The 22,840-nt window shown below is 39.4% G+C and overlaps 1 protein-coding gene and 2 pseudogenes across 3 annotated transcripts in view; 1 reads left to right on the top strand and 2 right to left on the bottom strand.

Annotated features, from left to right (window-relative positions):
* Positions 1 to 22,840, bottom strand: part of LOC146489148 (uncharacterized) — a 265,653-nt gene that overhangs the window by 19,122 nt on the left and 223,691 nt on the right. The gene's annotated exons all lie outside the window — the stretch shown is intronic.
* LOC146489159 (uncharacterized) lies at positions 9,585 to 11,004 on the top strand (annotated as a pseudogene).
* Positions 11,528 to 12,414, bottom strand: LOC146489158 (uncharacterized; annotated as a pseudogene).

Below are 22,840 nucleotides of genomic sequence, written 5' to 3'. Positions count from 1 at the left end.
CAAAACCCGATTTGAAATTCAAAATTCCAATCCTCCTGTCTCAAAGAGAGCATCTTCTTCATCGTCTTCGAGTGCCGTGGCAGCTTGCGGTTTGTTACCTTTACCGTGTTCATGAACAAGCGACTTACGTTTCGCAAAGAGAACTTTTCTCGATTTTTTAAGTCCGTGTCCTTCAATACGTTAACTGAAGAACATTTCTCACTCAATTATCTTTGGATACTTCGTCGGAAACCAGATATGGTATTTGGTTCGTATTCGCCCCATGTAATGGAATCCAGGAAGGTCTTGGATTCCGGATTCCGCATCGTGGATTCCGGATTGCAATGACTGGTTTCCGGTTCAGGTTCAGGTTCAGGTTCATTTTTTCACACTATTTACATAAAATTAACAAAGAAAGAGTATAGGTACAAGAGATTATTACCATTCTAATGACAGACGCTTTCGATAAACATTTAAGAATAAAAATCAACGGTAAAAGTTTTGAATGACGTTTCGATGACTCGCTCATCATTTTCAAATTTTAAAAAGTCAGATTGTTAAAAGTTCTTTATATACTAAGAATGCGTTTGAAGTCTCGTTGCACGTGATTAAAAAACTACAATGTGGAATGTAGCGAGTGTTAATTAGGTACTAAATAGTTTCGCTTTTATTGAGTCTGATTGAGTGTTCAGTTTGGGTTTCGTTTCCTGGATAAAAAGCATTTCGTAGATCAAGCATTCAAATTTCCCACGACACTTCTTCAGTATAGTGAATTGTTCAGTGAGGTCTTTGTTCTTCTGACGCAACGCATTGATGACCACAAGCACTCAGCTATTGGAAAACACCTGCGTGACTCTCACAATCATTCTAAGACTGGATTCGCGTGGATCGCGTGGTCTTGAGTGGAGTGGAATATAGTCCATTAGACTTGTTTGTGGTCTATTCGTGAGAAACCTAGACAAAAGCCTACTCCCTGTAAGTTGCTAGGGAGGGTAGAAATGTTCATTGGAGCCGCGTGGATTGCATAGTCACGAGTTGATAAAAAAAACAAGGCATACTCAAACTGGTATAAGATATATTCTGGTGTAAGATTCAAGTATACATGACGTGCGTGCTGAGCACACTTTTGCGCGGAAGCGAGTCTTGGGCTCCACACTCACGTCATGAGCACAAACTTCCACGACGCATTTTGAACATCGCCTGGCAAGACAAAAGTCCCAACACTGAAGTTCTTGAGAGAGCAAATCTGCCCAGCATGTACTCTCTATTGAAACAGCGACGCCTGCGATGGCTGGAGCATGTTTGTAGAATGGAGGAATGCAAATCCCGAAGTAAATTCTGTATGGTGAACTGGCGGAAGCAAACCGCCCCGGTGGCAGACCGCAACTGCGATTCAAAGACATCTGTAAACGCAACCTGAAATCCATGAACATCGATACAAACTCTTGGAAAACTCTTGTCAAAGACAGATCAGCCTGGAGGGGAGCGATGAAAGATGGCCTTGATACTTTTGAGGAAACACTGACGTCCAACAAAGAAGAGAAGGAGAAGAAAGATGAAACAGCAAGAGGGGCAGGAAGACTTTAACTTCATCTACCCCACCAGTGAAAAGGACTGTCATTCAAGAATTGGTCTTTCTAGCCACAGAAAAAGATGCTTCAAGCGCGCAATAGTTTCACAAGACCGATGGATGCCAACGATTGACTGCCTTCTGGTTAAGTAGTTGCGACTAGACTTCATCCGACTGTATTTATTGACGACCGGACTCAGAAACGGTTATCCGTGAACAGCTTTATTTGATCTTGTTAATGACTACAATCTTCCACGAACGGAGTTTCCTTATTGAAATCGTTTAAAAAAGTGCAGGCCATTTGGTACTATTCACGAGAAAATAACGCTCTCCAAGGAAAGCGTCTTCGCTCACAAGTTAAGGAATCATCACACGTCAAGCTCAGTTCCAAGATATGCCAGTTTTAGCTCAGTTTTTGATCAAGGGGATTTACCACAAAAATTAAAACATTTTTACGCGGGATGCCCTGAGGGGGCATACCGTGTCTAAAAACGGGTCGATTTCTTTTTTTTTTCTTCCTCGTAGCTACAAATCGGTACATTAATTTATTCATTAAACCCTCCCCTCCCCTACTCGGGATGTATCGTTCTGATTGTCTTCAACAGAAGCAGGCCGATCAAAATCCATTCTTGTCGCTTATATCGCGAGGGAGGGGACCCACTCACCTCTACCTGTGTGACGTCAACGCATCATTTGATTTCTTCATTAAAACTGCATTAAATTGTGGCACCATGTTGTTAACATGTTCTGGACTCAAGTGTGCCGTTTTCAAACGGAAATTTCACCATTTTGAAGCGGTAAATCGAAAGAGTAACTTCTAAGAAGCACTCGACATCTAAAACGGTGGAAATTGGAGAGTTCCTGGCGAAGGAATCGTGCTTTCTTTGACAGTCTTAGTCCACGATTGCAGACAGAGAAGAGGTCATTGAGAAGCTTACGTTATCGCAATGGAATTCCCGCAATTTCCCTTGAAACCCTGAGTAACGTAACACAAGGAGAACAACGTAACGCGATCGTCGTGACTCAAACTATTCCATTAGCAAGGATAGTTTTATCAATCGGCGAAGCATACAGTTGGAATAAATGAATCAGTCCGGGCATCACGCGTAATGCCAGTATAGCAGGCATCTTGTTTCATCTGATATCCAAATTTGTCAGCTGCTCTCCTCTCTACATATCAAAAAGAACTTAGAATTTCTCCGACAGGGCCTTAAAGACGACACGGATACACAGGAAATGAACCAAGGAGACAAGGTAAGGCCTATTGTACTGTATTTTCTTTATGTCTAAATTCTGAATTTTTGGTTTGTTAATTAAATACCCATAAAACCGAGGAGAGGAGGGGAGGGGGGGGGGGGGGGGCGTATGGATTCCACGGTTTATGGATTCTGCCCGCGGTAACTACCCGAATAACGTTTTTTATAATTGCAGCAAACGGCCAACGATTTTTATCCTGTAACAATTTGATGTCGTCGGTTACTGTTCATGGACTTCGATGTTGCCATTGCAATCAATTAATGACAGGCCTTTTCTTCAGAAAATGGAAAATTCCTTTTTATAACGAAGAATAATTATTTTTCTTGCTGTAACTTTTACATCACATTACTTTATTTGTTCTGATTACTTTTTGTTCAATTTCTTTGCTTTCCTGAAGTTATGGAGAAATCCAGAAATCCAACATCCATGGCGGATCCAAGATGGCCACCATTTGACAATCATGATGTTTGTTACAACCTCATACGACTTTTGCGGACCTCAAAGGAAACGCATTTTGACGTACTATCTATCTTCAGTGTCTCATTGTCATAACTTTTATACTTGCGAAGTTATGGGGAGTTCCAGACATCCAACATGGTGGATGCAGGATGGCCAGCATTTCACAATCACAATGTCATTACGTCATATATCGATATCACTTTAGTGTTGAGGACCTCAAAAGAAACATCTGTGGATGTACTGTCTATCCTCCGAGTCTCATTGACAAAGCTTTTTTACTTGCGAAGTTATGCAGGTTGGGGAGGGCGGGGATTTTAAAAAAGCCTTGTCTGGATAGGGTCCGAGCGCTTGGGATTTCCTCATAGAACGGAACGGAAGCTGTCCATGAGTGAGGGGAAGGGAGGGGAGGAGGCTACGTTCATCGCTTAGAATGCTACGACACATGTGGATTTTTATGCGCTAACCGCAGAAAAAAATTGAAAGTTAATTAGCACCCGGAGAGTGACAACCGTAGACAACTGTTTCGGCCTTAATAGCGGCCTCGTCAGCATGACATAGCCGTCGGGCACCGAACGACCCGAAAGCCGCGTATAAGACACCCTCTTAAGTCCAAATAGCTGTCAGCAGCTGCCACTCTTTGCTAACTAAAAAGGAGCCCGTTTTCGGACTACGGTCCCGCTAAATTTCTTGTACAAGCATATCTTTTTGGTTTCTTACGCATATTGATAGAGACATTTTTAACATAGACACCTTAAACTGTTGAAAGCGTATATGAAAGAACTGTCTTCAGTTTTTGTTGGCCACTGAATCAATTGCAAATTTCAAAAGAAAGACAATCAGAAAAAACATGAAGAAGCAACGAAAGACATAATACTAGTTGTGTAAAATTAGCAAATGCAAGCAGAAACACAGGTGCACGAAGACGTAAACATGGCAACCACATTTGCGGACGCAAGAGCGAGAAAATGGAACTGCGCTTGTCTTTTGCCTTGTGTTTTGACTATGCAAACATAAGATGCAATAAAATCACAAGCCCGCGTATTGTCTTGTTGTCTTGCTTCAAATGCGTATTACATACTTTTTCATTGCCCTTGGGAGATTTGACTACGTATGCTTTTGTTCTTTGTTTTTATCTGGATGTTTCTTAAGTTACCGCTGTTAGAAATAAAATAATTAGTTACAATTTTTCTTTTTTGTGTTTGTACTTGCATTTGTATCTGCGTGTAGCGTCACTGGCTCCAATCAGACACTCCTAGTCATTCTGATTGAGACCGGACCCAACTTAACCAAACTTCTGGTTCATTAACACCGGAAAATCTTTTTACTTACAGGAAACGCAAATTTGTATTACGCCGGAAAATTTTAGGAGGCAAGTTCTCTAACTGGTTATAGGACAAGTACCTACGAAAATTGTTAAGAATGAATTAATTCATGGGCCGAATTGTTATTAGAGAGATTAAGGATCGCGTTTACGGCAAATTCGCGCTCATAATTTCTTAAAAGAATTAGAACATAGATGAGAATAGTGCAAAATAATTCTGACCTTTGATGCTAACGCAAACCTACTCAATTTTATCGAGAAAATAGCGAGCGGCAAATATAGGGTAAACATGGTGACGTGGTCAATTCTTCCTTTTGCCGCTTGCCGTTAACGTCATTCTTAACCTCTCTATTGTCAGATACATAAACACAGGATTAGAAGCTAGCAACGCCTGTTAATGCTATGGTAGTTTAGATCGACACCAACGCTACCGCCGGTACCCATGCAGGCTGTAGTTGGAGAAAATGTTATGTTCCTAGAAGCTGTGATTGGCTACACAAGCAGTATCTAATGCTCGGGTTCTGAAAAATACCGAGCTATGGCGATATACTGGCTCAAAAAGGAAATCACGTTGGACCTGTGTGAATATTACCACCAACTCAGTAATGCTATGATAAAATAATATTCTATACAAGGACGACTGTTTAACGTGCTTTTGGAGTCTTTCAAGGGAAGATGGAGAATTTTACTTGAAAGGATGGGTACGAATGATTACCAGCCTATTTTTAAACAAACGGGAGTATTACGTGATGATTTTCTCATACGTTTCGCCAAAACAATAGCAAAAGCATTCGATGACCACGAAGTTTTACCAAAGCTAGGGTATCGCAATCGACATACAAAACTGATTTGCAGTTCAGACGCAGTTGTCTGGCAGCCCAAGCCATTCGCCAATCCGCTATAGAAAGGTAAACACGCCACCAGGAGGTACACATGATGTTTTGTTTATACTGACTGTTTACGTTAAGAATTTCATCTCGATAATCTTTTTATTTGAATCGAAAGTAATAATAGAAAGGTATTAATTTAGAATCAGGAGCACTGACATTTCATTTTCTTCGGAATAAAAAATTGAATTAATTGAGAACATCTGGAAAAATGTTAATGATTGGTTAAATTTAAATATTTAGAACTTAAAACTCTTAAAAAACTTTTCAATTTACGCAGGATGTCAAGTGTCTATATGCAGATTATCCAATTCCGTTATCCAACATAAACAAGGCGCGACACCAACACAAATTAATGACTATTACAAACTCAGCCAATCTATATTGACACATGGTCATTGCTGATTTCAGAGACTACAAGTAAGAAGAACTCTTGATCCCGCCTTTTCAAATCTTCGCGGAGTTTTATTTGTTCCAGATCTTATTTCAGTATTGATCTTTTTTGACAGGCTTGTATTGCAAATATGCACAATTGTTCGATGTTGTCAGATGCAAGAAAGGTTTTGCTGAGTGTCTTTGTTATACTGGCTCAGTCTTGGTGTGACCTGCTTTTACAGGCTGGCTGTCAATTGGCGCTAACCTCGCGATCACGCAGACGAGCTCTGCTGTCAGAAATGCTACAAGGTGGAACAATTACCGCTATAGACGAGACCATGGCAAGTGACGCAAAGTTTTGTAAGTACAAAGTTTTGATAAGTTACAGACTTTCCAAACTCGGGTTATACAGTAGCTATTGCATCTTTTCCCGATAATAGAGATTCCACTGGTAATCTTTTATTTTAGTTTAGCCCTTAAAGCTGAACGGTTAAACTGTGGAAAGTATCTTTGCAATTTTATGTTGTGACTCAGCAAATTTGTTATGGGAAATGAAATCAAAGAGGTAGATTGACAACGAGACATGTCAAGAACTTAGTTACTTTTTAAACTGAGTAAACTCTTTGCAACTTTAATATGGAGATGTGAGGAGAAACGCGCCCAGCAAAACTGCGATGGTCTCGTATTTACTAATTCTTTGAACCACTGTTCAAATATATGAATACAATATTTTTCACCTCCATCCCTTCACCTTTATGGGTATATCAGAAGAAACCACAGATGGGCCAGCTCCCAGTTGGCTTGATAGCTCAGTTGAGAGTACTGGCATGACTGAGGTCATAGATTTGAATCCCATTCAAGCTTCAGTTTTTTTCCAAGCATTCTTTCGCAGCTGCTTAAGCTGCGTACATAACTACGATGGTCTCTCATTTATTAGTTCTTTCATCTGTAGTTTAAATGAATGAATTTCACTGATATATTTCACTTTCACCACCGAACTCGGGAAAATTTATACTTACAGGTATTTTAACTTTGCGTTTCGATAAATGATCCTTGGAGGCAACTTCTGTAACTGATTGTCAAACAACTGCCTAACAACGAACAATTAACAAGCATTTTGTCATAACGTTTCAGACACTTTCAAAGAGAATCACACTATCAAACCATGGGAGTTTTTTCTTATAGCATCTGTATACATATTCTTCACGAGGGCGGGAGGTTATCCTGTATAAATATTTGATTATTATTATTATTATTATTATTATTATTATTATTATTATTATTATTATTATTATTATTATAATCTGACTCAAATACCGTATTTAAAGAATGTTCCAAAATGTGTCGGAGCCCAATAGAAAATCATTACGTTCACGTGACATTCATTTCGTTTGCATTTTCTTAGTGGCTTAAAGATAATTCTACTTACAGGCCTTCTAACTGAGTATTGTTTTGAAAAACGTCTTCAGGCAAGACCCGCAACTGGTTACCACCCAACCACCTAGCAAGAAATATTGACAACGAATCATTAACTTATAACTACAAGATAAATTCATTAAGTTTATACGTATGGTAATAAAATGTTTTGATGTTAAATGGCGAGATTAGACAGCAAAAGAAAATGAAACTAGTTAACTTCTAACAAAGTTGCTAAATCTAGTAGTCCAAACTGATGAAGATTAAATTTTATTTCATTTGAAAACGTTGTGCCCAACCTATTTTTGCTATTTTACGAAATTATCGGTGACAACTATTAACGTTCATCAGTACATGATAACGTTAATTAGTTGCTGCTAACACAGGCTTTTGTAGGAGTGTAATAGGTTTTGATTTTAATTTTCTCTTTTTTCAATTTCCTTTCGGTGAAATCTTCTGAACTTTCACAGAGGATAGAACCTCACCAGAACAATTTTTTTTAAAAAGGTGGGGGTACAAAGGCAGATTCTTTGCCTTTTTCCAAATTTGTGGTTTTTGCCACTGGGTTAAAAGTTGTCTTACAATTGTTTTCCAAAATTGAGCCCTAATTAGAGCAAGTAATTCAAAGCCTCAGTGCCAGTTTTTAGGAAATTTCAAAAAAGGAAACGCGAAAAAATATCAGATGAAAGTTAACATTTTCACGGACAATAATTGCGTCAAAATGCCCGTTTACACGGTTTCAACATTTGACCAACATTCGTTCAACAAAATTTAATAAAATGTTAAGCAAATGTCGGTGAACAAATGTTGAACGAAGAGTTCCAATCGCTTCAACGCCATTTGACATTTTCGAGCAGAAAGAAAATGTTTAATCGATGTATGAACGTTTAAACCAATTTAACTTTGACTTTCAACATCTTTTTACACTTTCAACAATGTTGAACGTCCTGTCCAAACGCCCCCGACGTTTGGTTAAACAAAGTGTTGAACGCTTATTGAAGTAAACGTTGAAACCATTTAAACGGGCTTTCAGGTTTAGAATAGGATTCGCCAAGGGCTCTGTTTGGACATGCGGGAACTTTAGAGCATGGGACTTGTTTGCTAAAAGTTTGATACGAACTAACAAGATAAAATTTTCAGTTTAGGTTATCTTTGAAGACACAAACAGCAATATATAAACTATTACAGCGAATTTTTACTTTGAAATGCTTAAAAAAAAAATAGAACACATAGTTTAATGAATATAACTTTGCAACCCAAGGGTTGAATTATGTTATATTTACAGAAAAAGGATTAAAAAATATACATATAATAATATAAAAGAAAAACACCTTAAATCACTACATAATGACTAAGTGCTAACGTTAAAGGAATATTGAGGTAGTAAGTTACTAAAAGGGCATAATTCTTAAAAATGATGAAGGGTTTACATCATGTTAAAAACAATAAAACTATTTCGAAATCTGTTTGTCTTGAAAACCGGATTGAACTGGTGTCCCTTTCTGAGATTATAATGCTTAGCATTTTGTGGGGGCAGTAGATTCCTGAACTTGCTGTCTTTGTTATCTAAGATTTTCTTGAACAATGTGTCCGTTAGGGCTTGCCTTCGGTCTGACAGAGTTACAAGACTTGTCTAATGTTTATCAAACATAAAGCCTGGGAAAAAGACACGCATTGCCCTCTTTTGAACTGCCTCTCGCTCGTGAGAAAGATACACAGGTAGACCGCTTTTCTGTTTCTAACTCCAGGGTTTATTCTTAGCTTCGGAATAGTCTTAAAACAGTGCATTGAAATCGTTTGTACAGTTGTCCCTAGGCTGATTCGCTACTGTTTCAATTCTATAAGATAACTTACTTCCCAGTCGCCAGTTTGTGTTATTAACACTGGTGGAAGGGGCATGTAGGAGGGGGTGCATAAAATACCTCTGCTGACTTTGAACATTTATGATAATTATCTTCAACACATAGATTTAATTTTGCCGTACGTCTGTACTCCGATGACACAGAGATAACGTCAAAACGTGCTTAAGACAAAGAATAAACTTTATCCGCTCTATATTACAAATCAAGTGACTTAGGTGGTTTGATCACATAGTTTACATAAAAATGGCAGTTAACTCCAGAGGAGAAAAGTCTTATTGTTCCTGTCAACCAACATGGCCACCATGACGTCATATGCAAACCATCAATATCTCAGGAGAATCGATCCTTTGTCTTTTTGGAAGTAACGAATGCATGCGAGAATAGAGTCCTAAAGCGATTACGTCACGTTACCATGACGCCGAAAACTCAGTTCTAAACAAATGCGCATTCCATTCAAAATGGCGACGCTTTCCATAGCGTCACTAATTTCTTTCTCCTCAGACGAAAAGAAATCGATCAAAAAAGGAGAAAACCACTATAAGTCTGATCATGTGGAGGTATTTAGCTATCATGAGAGAATTCTACGTGATGAAGTACACGCAAGTACGAAAAAGAAGATCTTATAATAAAGTCGCGGCGAGTTGACTTAAAATTCATCAAACCTCCGCAGTCAAAGAGGGGTCTCATAAAAAAACAGTTCCGTTGCTTTAAATCTAGAAACGTTGTCGTGTTTAGTACACACGGTTTAAGTGAAAAGTTTGACCTGTTCTTAAACGTGATATAGTTCGAAGACGAGAAAATAAGCACATAATTTTGCCTACACTTAGAGGGTCGTTCATAATCACGGCTAGCGATCGTATACGTATAAACGGCCGATGTGTAACCTTGCCACAACATTTTTTTTGGTATCTAAAAATAAAACGTATTGCCATACGAAATGTCTTTGATATCAACAAATATTGCAGATTTACTTGGATGACCAACAAGACATAAAAGCGATCGAGCGCGAATGTTCACGCGGAGCGTTTAAATGCAGTCATGCGGCCGCCCTCTTCATTCACGGGATCTATCACCTCAGCCTTACGGACGTGCAATGTCAGTGGAGTTGGACTTAGTTGTCTGCTTAGCCCTGAGCCACCTGTTGTCAACAAGCTGCCTATGCGTTCTATCGAGGAGATCATTTTCTCCGAAGAATTCCTTTTAGGCATAGGAATCCAAGACCAGTTGGATTGTTTGGTTCGTCGGTCAAACCCTGGATGAACAAAACGTCGTTAGGATAAGCGAGATAACTGTGGGCCAAAGAGACAATTCTGCTTGGCATATCGCAAGAAGGGGCCGACTTACTGCCAGTAACTTCGGCCCCCTCCTTCAGGCGTAAAGGATCACACCTTCTCTACTGAAACATCTGCAAGGAGAGTACGATTTGTCACGAGTCGAAGCGGTCCAATGGGGAGTGGACAATGAAGAGGAAGCCATCAGAGCGTTCACCCTCAAAACAGGGAAAACGGTGACAGAAACTGGAATCTGGTTCGATTCTTCTGGAATCCTTGGGGCATCCCCGGATGGGTGTCATCGATGAAGAAACTGTGCTGGAAACGAAGCGTCACAATAGAAGAGGCTGTGAAGTGGGCTACATTTTGCCTCGAGAAATGTGAAAGTGGAAATGGTTATGCCTCACAGAAAGAACATGTGTACTGGCATCAAGTACAAGGAGAAATGTACTTTTCACACAGAAGGTTTTTTTTTTCTGACGTATGGATTACAAAAGATGTAGCTATTGTGAAAATAGAAAAGGATGATACTTGGGTAGTAAACATTCCACGCTTAAAACAATTTTATTATGACCACATATTCCCAAAAATAGTGGAACATTATTAAGGTTGACACTTTCTGTCTCCAAATCAGCCCAATTAATGTCCATGCGTGATTTTGAGGGAAAACATAATAGCATCTTGAATTGTACTGACATACCTTGATAGGCTTCCCTCTCTGTAGATTGTCAAAGAAAGAGGGTTGAGAGTTCCTGTTCATACAGGTCAGGAGGTGCATGCGACCTAACTTAACATAGCTAATTGTGTGTTAGATCACACTTGGTTGTTCTTTGTTCTACTTTTAACTAAAATATGTAATTCCATTTCATGAATGGCTGTAAGTGCATTCACTCTGGCCAATTAGTTAAGGATTGTGTCATATTTCATTATAATCACTCTGTGCTGGGTGAGTAATACACTGTAGCACTCATTTTCAAAATGGCCGCGGCATAATTTGTTGTTGTTGCTTTTTTTAAGAGGAAACAAATAAAATGAAAGAAAATGCAATTTCTCTGACAATCATCTGAGCAATTACACTGAAAAATTATTCTCCTGAGGATGGGGGAGGGGGGGGAGGGGGTTCTACAAAACTATTCAAATACAATATCTTCACATCCCTCCTTGATTAAAGGAAATTGCAAATTTAAAAGTGCAGCACACAACTGTAACAGTAAATCAGCATAGCAATGTAAATAAGAGGGGATAAATTAAACTTAAAATTCTGAAATCTTTCAGCCTAGTATGCGCTCTTTCTACATGGATCCGGCATCTTGCTATAGCCTTTGTAGCCTTTGCCTCACTCTCCGTGAATGTTCCATTGTTCAGGAATGGTGGAATGTTAACAGATACACCACCGGGTACAATGCCTTGGATAAGAAATCCCTTATCTGCAAGTACCAAATCCCCAGGAGTCAAGTGATATGACGAGTCCTGACTGCTGCACAATAGATTTGTCTAAAATGGAACCAGGGTACAACTTGATTATGTAGGTAATCACAGCATTGGGTGCAACACCAATAATAACTTTAAATGAATGCATTCCTCGATAACATGAGTAGGTTGCATTTTGTGTACTCATTAGTCCAGGCGCTGCAACCTCGATATCAGTACAGTCTATGACAATCCGACAAGATCCATATTGCCTGAATGAGGATGGTGCAGATAGTTTGTTTTTGACCCGAGAGGGAATTGATGTCATAATGTCATTAAAGAAAATGTCATGCAACACATGGATAAATGTTGTAATAATGTCTGCAACTGTAGCAACACTACAATTAAATAGCTGGGCCAAGTGCAGGTTTGTGTAGTTCTGCCTTACTTTCATTAAGGTGATCAAAATCTGGTCTTCAAAACTGGTAGATTCCACCTTCCAGCCAGCAAAGTAATTGACGGAACCTATAAACCTCAAGGCATGTCTTACAACAATTTCAAAGACTTCTTTTGTTGGAAGACCAGTTTCCATTCTAACAACATCATCTGACAGTTCTGTCACAGTGTAACACCTGGTCTTGTACTGTAATCTTTCCTCCAGATTCTTTAAGTCTCTTTTTGTTTTGTCCAGTTCTGCCTCCAGGATAACCTCCTGTATTTTTTGTGGCCTTTCTTCTTTCTCCCCCTCGATATAGAGTTGCCCATTGGCTCAAGCATCTTCTATCATTTCAGCAAGAGTCTTTCTAAAATGACCTAATATGAATCTAAAATGACCTAAAATGACCTAAAATGATCTAAAATGATTTTATTTTTTAATTTTATTATAAAGACTAGTGAGCAGCACAACAGAAAACTTCTTGTAGTTTATTTCCGACGCGTTTCGTCTCTACCAGAGACTTTTTCAGGGAAATTCCCGATAATTACTGTATCACAACCGCAGCTTTGATTGATGCAAAGTGTCTAGTTTTTCCCCAGCAACGGGGTTTTGATTGGTGCGAGGTTCCAAGTTTCGCTCAGCAACGTGGTTTTGATTTGTACGAAGTGCCTAGTTTCTCCCCAGCAACGCGGCTTTGATTGGTACGAAGCGAAGTTCTATGTTTCGCCCAGCAACGCGGTTTTGATTGATGCAGCAATTTTATATGGAACTGGCACAGAGTTATCTTTTATTCATGCGCTACCCTTGACCTGTTAACTGCGTGTTTATTTAAGGAAATAGACCTCATCACGGTTTTCGGCGCCATTTTGACGAGTAGGCAAACAGGCTTAAAAATATAGTGTTTGTATGGAAATCCTATGTCAAATAATTTTGATAAAACATCGCTTCTAAAAAATTCATGAATTGGAAACTTTTGGCACTAGAAAGAGGATTAAGAAAAAAAAAATTGGAGGGACGTAGCTGTGCCAGAAAGCGTCCAGTCGTGTTTTGAATTTTTCATACATTTGTCTGCATAGCGAACCAGCCGTGAACTGCTACTAAAAATAGTTCGCGGGAAAAAATACCGAAAACCGTGATAAGGCCTATTGATGCACAGATATTCCTTTACTGATTGTTTACAAAAGCGTTTTATCAGTGTTTACAGAAGTATTTAGCATTGTCGTGTGGCTTTTAATGTGCGACCGGAATACGAGCCCGAAAAAAATTGGTCAGTGCCGATATTATCTTTCAGACCGACCAAAAAAAAAAGATTCGCCCTAGTGCGGTTTGTTTACACAACTTTGTCATCGAACTGGCTTACGTGCAGCCATCGGCACTTTTCGAGTCTTCTTCTGTCTTTCCGGCAGTTCACAGCAGTTTCTTGGTATCAGCCTTTATTTTGGTAAGCACTCAGTTCTTTAATTCTGTAATTTTATCTTGGTTTCACTTTATTTAGGTCATTTAAGAATACTTCAGATTTATTTTAGATCATTTTAGGTCATTTTAGATCATTTTAGGTCATTTTAGGTCATTTTAGATCATTTTAGGTCATTCCTTGTTTTAGTAACTACGCACCCTTGAGTGCTTATCAGGCATTTTATCTTCTCTCCTGTAGAAGGAGTAATAAGAAAAGCCATGTTACTTACGATCAAACGTAAACATGCAATATACTTGTTTACCAAAGGCTTGACCTACTAAAACATTTCAAGCGATAAACAGTAAAAACAAATGTATGGTACCAGAACTATATCCAGGTTTGATTAAAGTTCATCAGGCAAGGTAAAGCAAATGTGAGCAAAAAGAATCGATCGTACAAAACTATATAAAACCACGCACCGATTGAGCATGCGATTGTCTAGACATATTTACTTCAGTGAACCAAGTCGATAAAAATCGCGCATCCACTCAAAGTTCCTGTATTTTATGTCATATTTTAAAAGACAAAATAACTATAAATACCGTTACTAACCTTATCAGACGAATCCATCGTTTCTACTCGTCTTTTGCTTTTTCAGCGCTTGGAAATGCGAAATGTTTGCAAGTATGGCTCTCCGACGAATGATTGCACGTGGGCGCAAAGCAGTATACCGTTTCTGCCTACTCTGACAAAAGCGATATTTTTTAGGCAGTAAGTGATCTTTATAACCTCTGAATGGGGTTAATAAGGGTTTTGACCTTTAGACAAAGCAACAACAAAGACGACGTGACCCACGTGTAATAGATAATCGGTGTTGTTTAGACGGAATTTTTTAGCGCCATGGCAACGTGACGTCACACTTAAGGACTCTATGAATTTAAGCAATTCTAAAAGAGATCAGCTAGACTACTCTCTAGAGTACTGTCACGTGTTCTGTAATGGAGCAACAAAACAACGAAGCCAATAAGGTTTGTTAACGCTACTCGCCGACTGATGTTCTTACCATGTTTTGACGTCCTCTGTGCATTATCAGAGTAAAGACCCCAGACCCACGGCAAAACGGAATCTATTTGTTTTAAACAATAACCTAGACATTTGACCACATTTCGTGAGTTGGCATCACGTTGACTGAGCCGAGTCAAAAGCTTTCAAGCAAACGTTTAGACTACTACACAAACGAGGCCCTGTTTGGGGTTTTAGGAATAAGGGACAACTGGCAAAATAATTTCAGGTATAAGAAATAAATGAAGTAGTTTTAAGGATGATTGATAATAAGTTTGAGTTGCTCGTAGATCATGTAAAAAAAAGTTAAATGCTTTGTTTGTAGTGGATGTGCATTTAGCTACCACAAGCTAGTTTACAGGTACTCCACTCAAATAATATCTAAAACAAATAATCCAAATTAAATAAAACAAGTTAAAATTCCAACTGGCATTATTTACTCATACTTTCTTTTACTTTTCTTGATGACTTACACCGCCCGTGTTCACTCCAGATCGGTTATCGGTCGTCATCAGTTCATTACAAACTCAACCATTATGTTCCTAGGGCTCTTTTAATTCACCTCTGTTGTCCTGGGGGACCTGAGGTGACCACATTTAAGATTTAAAGATATTTTCAAAATTCTCATTTTTGACATTTTTGTTAATATGCAATAAACCTCTCCTACAGCTCTTTTGTTTTAACTTGTAAGAACGTTTTATATGTTGACCCAAAGTTTAAATGGTAAGATTTTGAGGTAGGGTCTTACGGGTAGCTTTTGAGTGAAAGTTTTCAAAGAATTAGAGCCCAGTCCTCGGACGGCCTCTTGTTTTAAGCTGCTTCTAGCAAGAGCATGGTAAAATGACAAAAAGCTTAGGATGTTTGTTGGATGGTTTTGACTTTGCATTTTTTGTTCGTTCCCTTACAATAAGCACCGGTGATCATATTACTGAAAGCATCTGGTGACATCCATAAACTATAGTCATGCATTATGGTTTGAGGTAACTCTTGAATAGTGCAGGGACCACTGGTACAAACAGGAGCAAAGTGTAGCCGGATCTTTGTGTAGATCAGGATCAGCAATGTTGAATAAAACGTAAAATTAAATGCAAGGCTGATCGGACAGCTAAAATAATTTTATTGCCCAGTATTTCGGTTAGACAATACTAACCTTCTTCAGGGGTGGCAAAAAGCTAACTAAAAATTGGAAATAAACGGTTACAATATTTATTTATTTAATTATGGCTTGACCCTACTTGCGTTGGTCTTCCATAGATAAACTGATGAAACGTCTGTGCTCCATACATAACTGCGAGGGTTCCTTTTCGATTTGTGCATACCGCTCTTTTGTCAGAGTGAGGGCCCTTGATGCAAAAGGACTGCGTCCAACCCTTTGAAACTAGCATTAACTGATAGGCTGGATAACTTGCTTGGATCATAGTAACCAAGTACCAATGTGGACGAGGCCATCCGCTTGAGTCTCTGAAAGCTTGATCCTTGCTCTTGGTCCCAGTTACGGGCAATGTTCTTCCTTAGCTATTCTCTTAGTGGTGTGCTTACTGTAGCGGTGTGGAGCATAAACTTTCCAAGATACCGAATGAATCCAGTTCAGGGGGGGAGGGGGGGGGGGTCATTGCTTGTACTGCCCTTGTCTCTCTTGTTTTAAGCCATCTTTACTTAGCATATGGCCAACGTAGGGGGCTTCTCTTGCCTGATTCGGCATTTCTTGGCGTTGAACTTAAGATTGACTTCTCGTGCTTGGTCTAAACACTTCCTTTAGTCTGGTGTTATGCCGATATTAAGAGGTCATCCAATATCACTTCACACCCTCCACATCTGAAAACTGGTCAGGGATCATTTCTGGAACACTTCAGGAGCAGCCTTTATTCCAAATGGCAACCTCGTGAAGCGATATCTTCCAAAGTGCTTGACTTTGAGGTTCCTCGTCTAACCTTTTCCACCTGCCAGTATCCTGATGTGGCATCTAGGACTGAAAATACTTTGGCCTGAGGCATGCTAGTAACAACGTTTTCTATTGTTGTCATCGGGAAGTGCTCTCTTCCACTGGCTTCATTCAAATCTCTAGGGTCTATGCAAAATTAATACGGATCTTGTTAGGTTTCACTACAGCTACCATACTATTTACCCAGTCAGTAGGTATTGTCTGCCTGAAAATTACGCTTGCTTTCTCCATAAGATCAAGTTCGTCTTTGATCTTTTGTTTGAGGGACACTGGTACTTGGTACTCCTTGGAGGATGAACTACGGGAGGAACGCTTAGATCCACCTGGATTGTGTGTTCTCCGGAAGACACCCAAGACCTTGAAACAAATCAGCGTATTCATCAAGGATGCTTTGGTCTAAGTCAGTGGGCCCTCTGGAATTACATGTTGCTGAAGTGAATATATTCCAGCAAGTAGACCCATTTCTTTGCAGGTTGGGGCACTGAGTACTGAAGGTGCTTCAATCTCCACCACATGGCATTTCACATGGAACACTTTACCTTTGTTTTCACAAGGCAATATCACTGATAGTTTTGCTTCAATTCTTAGGTACTTCGTACCACTCTCCCATATCTACTGCATTAACTGAAATGATGCATCCAACAATAAGCTCTTCATCACTATCTTCCCCTTCTTCTACGTAGTATATTCCTTTCCTAACTGTGGTAACTGACAAAATGGTTCAACGTTTGGCGCTAAGCACATCTTTTTCCTTGTGCAGGGCGTTTTCCTTTGTCATGTTGATAACCACATCTACTACAATCTTTGCTTTTGAATTTCTCTCAGCCAGACGTTGTTTTTCGGTGGCTTTTTTTTCTTCTGATTTACACTGTTAATGCTAGAATCCTCAGTTGTCATGGCTTTCAATTGTGCTTTAGACATCTCTTCACTTGTAGCAGTGCCAATTGCTTTTTCTAGAGCAATGTCTGAACCTTCCTGAATAAGCCTTTCTCTTGTTTTGGTAGCATGACACCCAATAACCACTCTGTCTCGAACCATTTCATCAGGGTTTGCATAGGCAGAATCCTTAATTAGCAACTTAAAATTAGTGGGAAATTGTTGAAATGAGTCACCCTCTTGCTGAAACTTCTGGTGGAATTTGTACCTTGCAAACACTTTGATGTGTCCAGTTTCTTCGCTTCTTCTGCAGTGAGTTCCGACGTATTGTATATGTCACGATCTGTCTTCAATCCAAATCATCAGGTAATTGCATTTTTGTTCTTCACTTTCAAACTTGAATTCGGAGTGCTGCCTGCAGAATTTCCGTTCATGTCGTCGCTCACTCCAAAGCGAGCGGAGATTTGCCTAACGTGTGGCAAATAAATGCTACTTTTCGTCTTTAGAAATGTAAAGTGAATCTTTACTGAAGCTCGGTGGCTTTCTTTGCGGCGGTATTTCCTTTACTTACTGACACTATGACATGTATTGCACACACAGTCCGCCAGCTTGTCTAAACCTCGTGGTATATTTTACCCATCATGACATGGGACAAAGAAAATAATCTGAATCCCCCGGCAGCGGTTGAACCTATAATGTTCTACATACTGGTCGAAAGCAATGATAAGAGATGAAATCGGCTTAATTTAGCTCGCTTCTCATAACCAGAAATCCTAGACGGTAAGCGGCTTGTATCCCGACTGCCAAATTAAAATGGCGGCCAGATGAAATTAAAGAGTACGATGGGAATTTTACAAGGCTTTAAACGATGTGAGAAATCCACCAGCAACACACAGCTCCGGCTTGTCAACTGGGGTTGTCAACTGTTTGGGGTCTCTGGAATGGAAATTAAAAAATAAAGATGGCGGTAAAATAGGTTCGAAAGAAAAATATCACATAATGGACTCTCAAAAGTATGCGAAGTCCTGTAAAGCTTTAGCATGGGCTGCATGTAACAAGCTCAACAAGATATGGCATTCAAACCTTGCCAATGAACAGAAAGTCTATCTGTTTAAGAGTAAATGTCAGTAAAAATCGAGGAAAATTCAAAAAACGTGGCCACGGTCAAAAAATAGATTTCGCTTATACTTTGTCAGTTTGAAAGCCTAGGTAAGTAACGGAAGGATATGAGGTTAGTTTTTGAAGTATTCCATTTAACGGCAGAAAACCACGAATACCGGAAGCTCGGATTTCACCTAGCGGAAACTCGAAATTTTGCACCTTTCAGCTTCTCGCTACACAGACGTTTACATAGCTGTGAATCTTTCTTAAGTATAATTGAACACATTGATTCTTCCTTAGTCAAACCATGGCAATAATTTTTATCTCTACTCATTTGTGAGCGAACTGAGACCCGATTAAGAAGACACACTTTTCTCATTTACGCGAAGGTGTAAAATAATCCAAACTCAGCGGCGAAAAAAGCTGACCGGTAGTTCTTCAAATCCTCCGATATTATAACCAAAGATAGTTCAGTCATTGATTTTTAGGTCTACGTTTTTAAATCTTTAGGATCTAGTAGTACTTTTGCATGAACGCCGATCAAAATTCGATAAAATTCCAATTGAGCGCCTTTGAAATCTACAACTCTATAACAAGGCACTATTGAATAAATTAACTCCTCGGCGAAAGTTTGTACATAAAACATGAGGATTTTACTTTTTTAGCGTTTTGAACCGTTTTAAAGTATTTATTGATGTTAAAGATTGTCTACACAGGTAAAACAAACTATGAAACACCAAAATTACCACGAGCTGAAATTAAATCTCACAGGCTCGCTCCCTATAAATCTGTGTCACGCACGAGCGACTTAGCTACAATTAGTACAGTAAAAAACAGATATTTACATCTGTTGATTTAAAATAAGTCTTATTCCTCGCGAAGCGAGGTTAATAAATTTGTCGGGCCGAGCCGGCCCAAGCGGAGCTAAGCCGCGCGAATTCGAGCGAAAAATATATTATAAACTAAATTCGATTTTGAGACGGCAATACGACTTTATATTGACGGCTAGTTGGGAGAAAATATATTCCGTATTGGGCGGAGTCGCGAAGCGACGGAGCCCAATACGGAATATATTTTCTCCCAACGCCGTCAATATAAAGTCGTATTGCCGTCTCAAAATCGAATTTAGTTTTTTATCGCGATACAAACTTTTTCTTGCAGAGAGCGAACGAATAAAGGCAAAATCGTGCGCTGATTGAAAGAGAAATTCTTACTTCAGCCGAACTGTTGCGGCACCCAACTGTTGCCATGGTAATATCCGTACGCGAAATTTTTTTCTCGCGGCGGGTTTTTTGAATTTTGGCTAATAATTGTAAGTTAAAACAAAGAAAATGCAAAAACTAACAGCCCATAAGGTACCTACCGTTGCTGAAAAAGATGAGCTACCGGATTTTAACGTTTTACCTCAAAATTTTATCGAAAATTTGTTGCCGGCGCAAGAAAACCATGGAGAAGATAAACAACATGAAAACAGTGACGAGAAAATCTCAAAACAAGAAGCAAGAGGCAACATAAGCACCCAGAAACGAAAAAAGAGCATCGTTGTCCTTGAGGACGAGGAAATTGAAGAATTTGAAATTACCCAAGCGGCAAAGAATACCGTAAAACAAACCGAGTCTGCCGTTCGACGCTTAAGCAGCTGGTACCTGGAACGCTATGGAAAGGAGATAAAATTGACAGACCTGAAGAAAGATGATGCAACAGAGCTATTGAAGCACTTTTTCCTTGAAATAAGAAACACCAGAAAAGAAACTGTCGGTGCCGAATATGAGCCAGCAACTTTGACGGCTTACCGAAATGGGTTGAGGAGATATTTCTTGGAAAGGCGCGAAGGTGAAAAATTCGACATTGGAGATGATGCTAATTTAACCAAAAAACTCTGTGCAAAGCGAAAGCAACTCAAAGCAGCTGGAAAAGGGAGTCGTCCCAATAAAGCAGACCCTTTAGACGAAAACCAGATAGAGAAACTCTGGTCAAGTGGTGCTGTTGGTATCCAAAATCCTCGGCAGCTACTACATCTAGTTTGGTGGAACAATATAAGAATGCTCGGGATGAGAGGAAGACAAGAGCAGCTTGAGTGCCGTGTAGACGACTTTCATGACCATGGAAGTTACTTTGAGTACATCGAACGGACCACAAAGACAAGAACTGGAGAATATGATGCCCCAAAGACCAGACGAAAGTACAACAACAAGATATTTCGTGGTGATGGCGGCGAGCGAGATCCTTACTTGGCGTTGAAGACCTACATCAGCCACAGGCCAGACGGTGTCGAAGCATTCTACCTGCAGCCAATTGAAAATCCTAGGAACAACGTCTGGTACAAGCGACTGGCACTAAAAAGAGATGGGTTAGGCAACATTATGAAGAAAATGTCCCAACAAGCAGGAATTGAAAATGAAGGCCGTTTTACAAACACGTCAGGACGCAAGACAGCAGTGCAGAGTTTGCGGGGCTTTTTCGACCCAGTGGAGATTTCAGAGCTCACTGGCCATGCTAATCCATCGTCCATCCAGTCATACAGTCATAATTCCCTTCAGACACAGCAAGAAATCTGCAGTAGACTTGCAGGATCATCAGCGAATGTCCAAAACAACATGACAACCAATGTCAGCGTTTCAAAAGACGGAGTCCAGCAAACTCTGTCCAGCATTTTCAACTTTTCAACGCTTAATGCATGTCAAATTCACGTTAATTTTCAAAAATGAACTACAGTTGTAAAAAGATGGATTTATTCTTTAAAAGTGCCATTATGTATTGGAATCTTAGCCCATCGTTAGTTGTCGTGGTTGTTTTTCGCGTTCAAGAAAATTGTCTTTCAATTCAATTTCTGTTTATCGAATTTATAATCAAGAGTCTTTTGCTTACCTTCAAGAAAAAGTTGTATCAGCTGTATATGATGCACGTTTTCCACAATACAAAGCAGGTTTAAGATTATTAGCGTTTCTTTCAATCAGTTTCAGAAGTTTTGTAGACTTTGTTAAAGAAATAAACAACACCATCCAACGTGGCATGTTCATTCACAGAAGTAAAATTTTGATCTGGGCGCGCCGAACCCATTTAAGTGCCGTGCTGTCATGATTGCATGACAGTTTTTGAGCCAATCAGAAACCGTCATTTTGAGACGGCAATACGACTTTATATTGACGTCTCAGCGCAATGGGAAGATCCCCCAGGATCGCGATAATTATATATATATATGTGTCTATATATGTTTATATCTTTGAAGGTGTCCGCACAATGACGTCAGACTGTCTGGCGTCGTCTGGAGCAAAATTTGCATACATCGAAAAAAATATGCGTGCATGATCAAATTTCAATTGCAATGTTCATCAATATTCACTGGATACAGAACTATCTCTCCAGAATCTTTTCCCTTTCTTTTAGAAATCTTTTTTCTGAAAGAGTGCATTAAAGAAATTACACGTTTTGTGGCCGCGGTAAATAATTTTCCGTGGGAAATAAATTCATCGAACACGACAGCGCTGCACGCCCGTTGTACATTACGTCGCGACAGAAATAGATTTTCAACCGCAAACTAGCCCGTGGAACTACGAAAACACTATGCTCATCAAAAAAAAAATCTTATGCGCCTTTTAATCTCCTCGTTTGATGCTACAATACGAGTAAAGAGGGCTTTCCACCCAGCCCCTTTTGCGAGTCACGTATTTCTAATTTTAAAATATCTCACTCAACGATGTGCCAGGTTCCCCAGTTAACTTGCTGAAATAAAAATAAAAGAAAATATCAATTCATACTGAAACGATTAGAATAGGCCTTATCACGGTTTTGGACGCCATTTTGACGAGTAGGCAAACAGGCTTGAAATAACAGTGTTTGTATGGAAATCCGATGTCAAATAATTTTCATAAAACATCGCTTCTGAAAAATTCGTGAATTGGAAACTTTTGGCATTAGGAAAAGGATTTTAAGAAAAAAATTAGAGGGATGTAGCATTGCCAGAAAGCGTCCAGTTGTGTTTTGAACTTTCCATACATTTCCCTGTATTTTTTTCCCGCGAACTATTTTTAGTAGCAGTTCACGGCTGGTTCGCTTTACAGACAAATGTATGGAAAATTCAAAACACGTCTGGAGATCGCCGAAACCTCGAACAAGTTAAACCTGGTGAGTATACGCACATTCATAAAACTGTTTGCTTTATTATATAATATGAAATACCGATGGCAAGACCCTCTCCCAGTTATATCGCTTATCAGAGA

This window comes from Pavona decussata, unplaced genomic scaffold (assembly GCF_977016875.1).
Source record: "Pavona decussata unplaced genomic scaffold, jaPavDecu1.1 SCAFFOLD_6, whole genome shotgun sequence".
In the NCBI taxonomy this organism is placed as follows: domain Eukaryota; kingdom Metazoa; phylum Cnidaria; class Anthozoa; order Scleractinia; family Agariciidae; genus Pavona; species Pavona decussata.
Note: the sequence above shows the minus strand (reverse complement) of the source record. Positions and strands in the feature narration are given on the sequence as shown.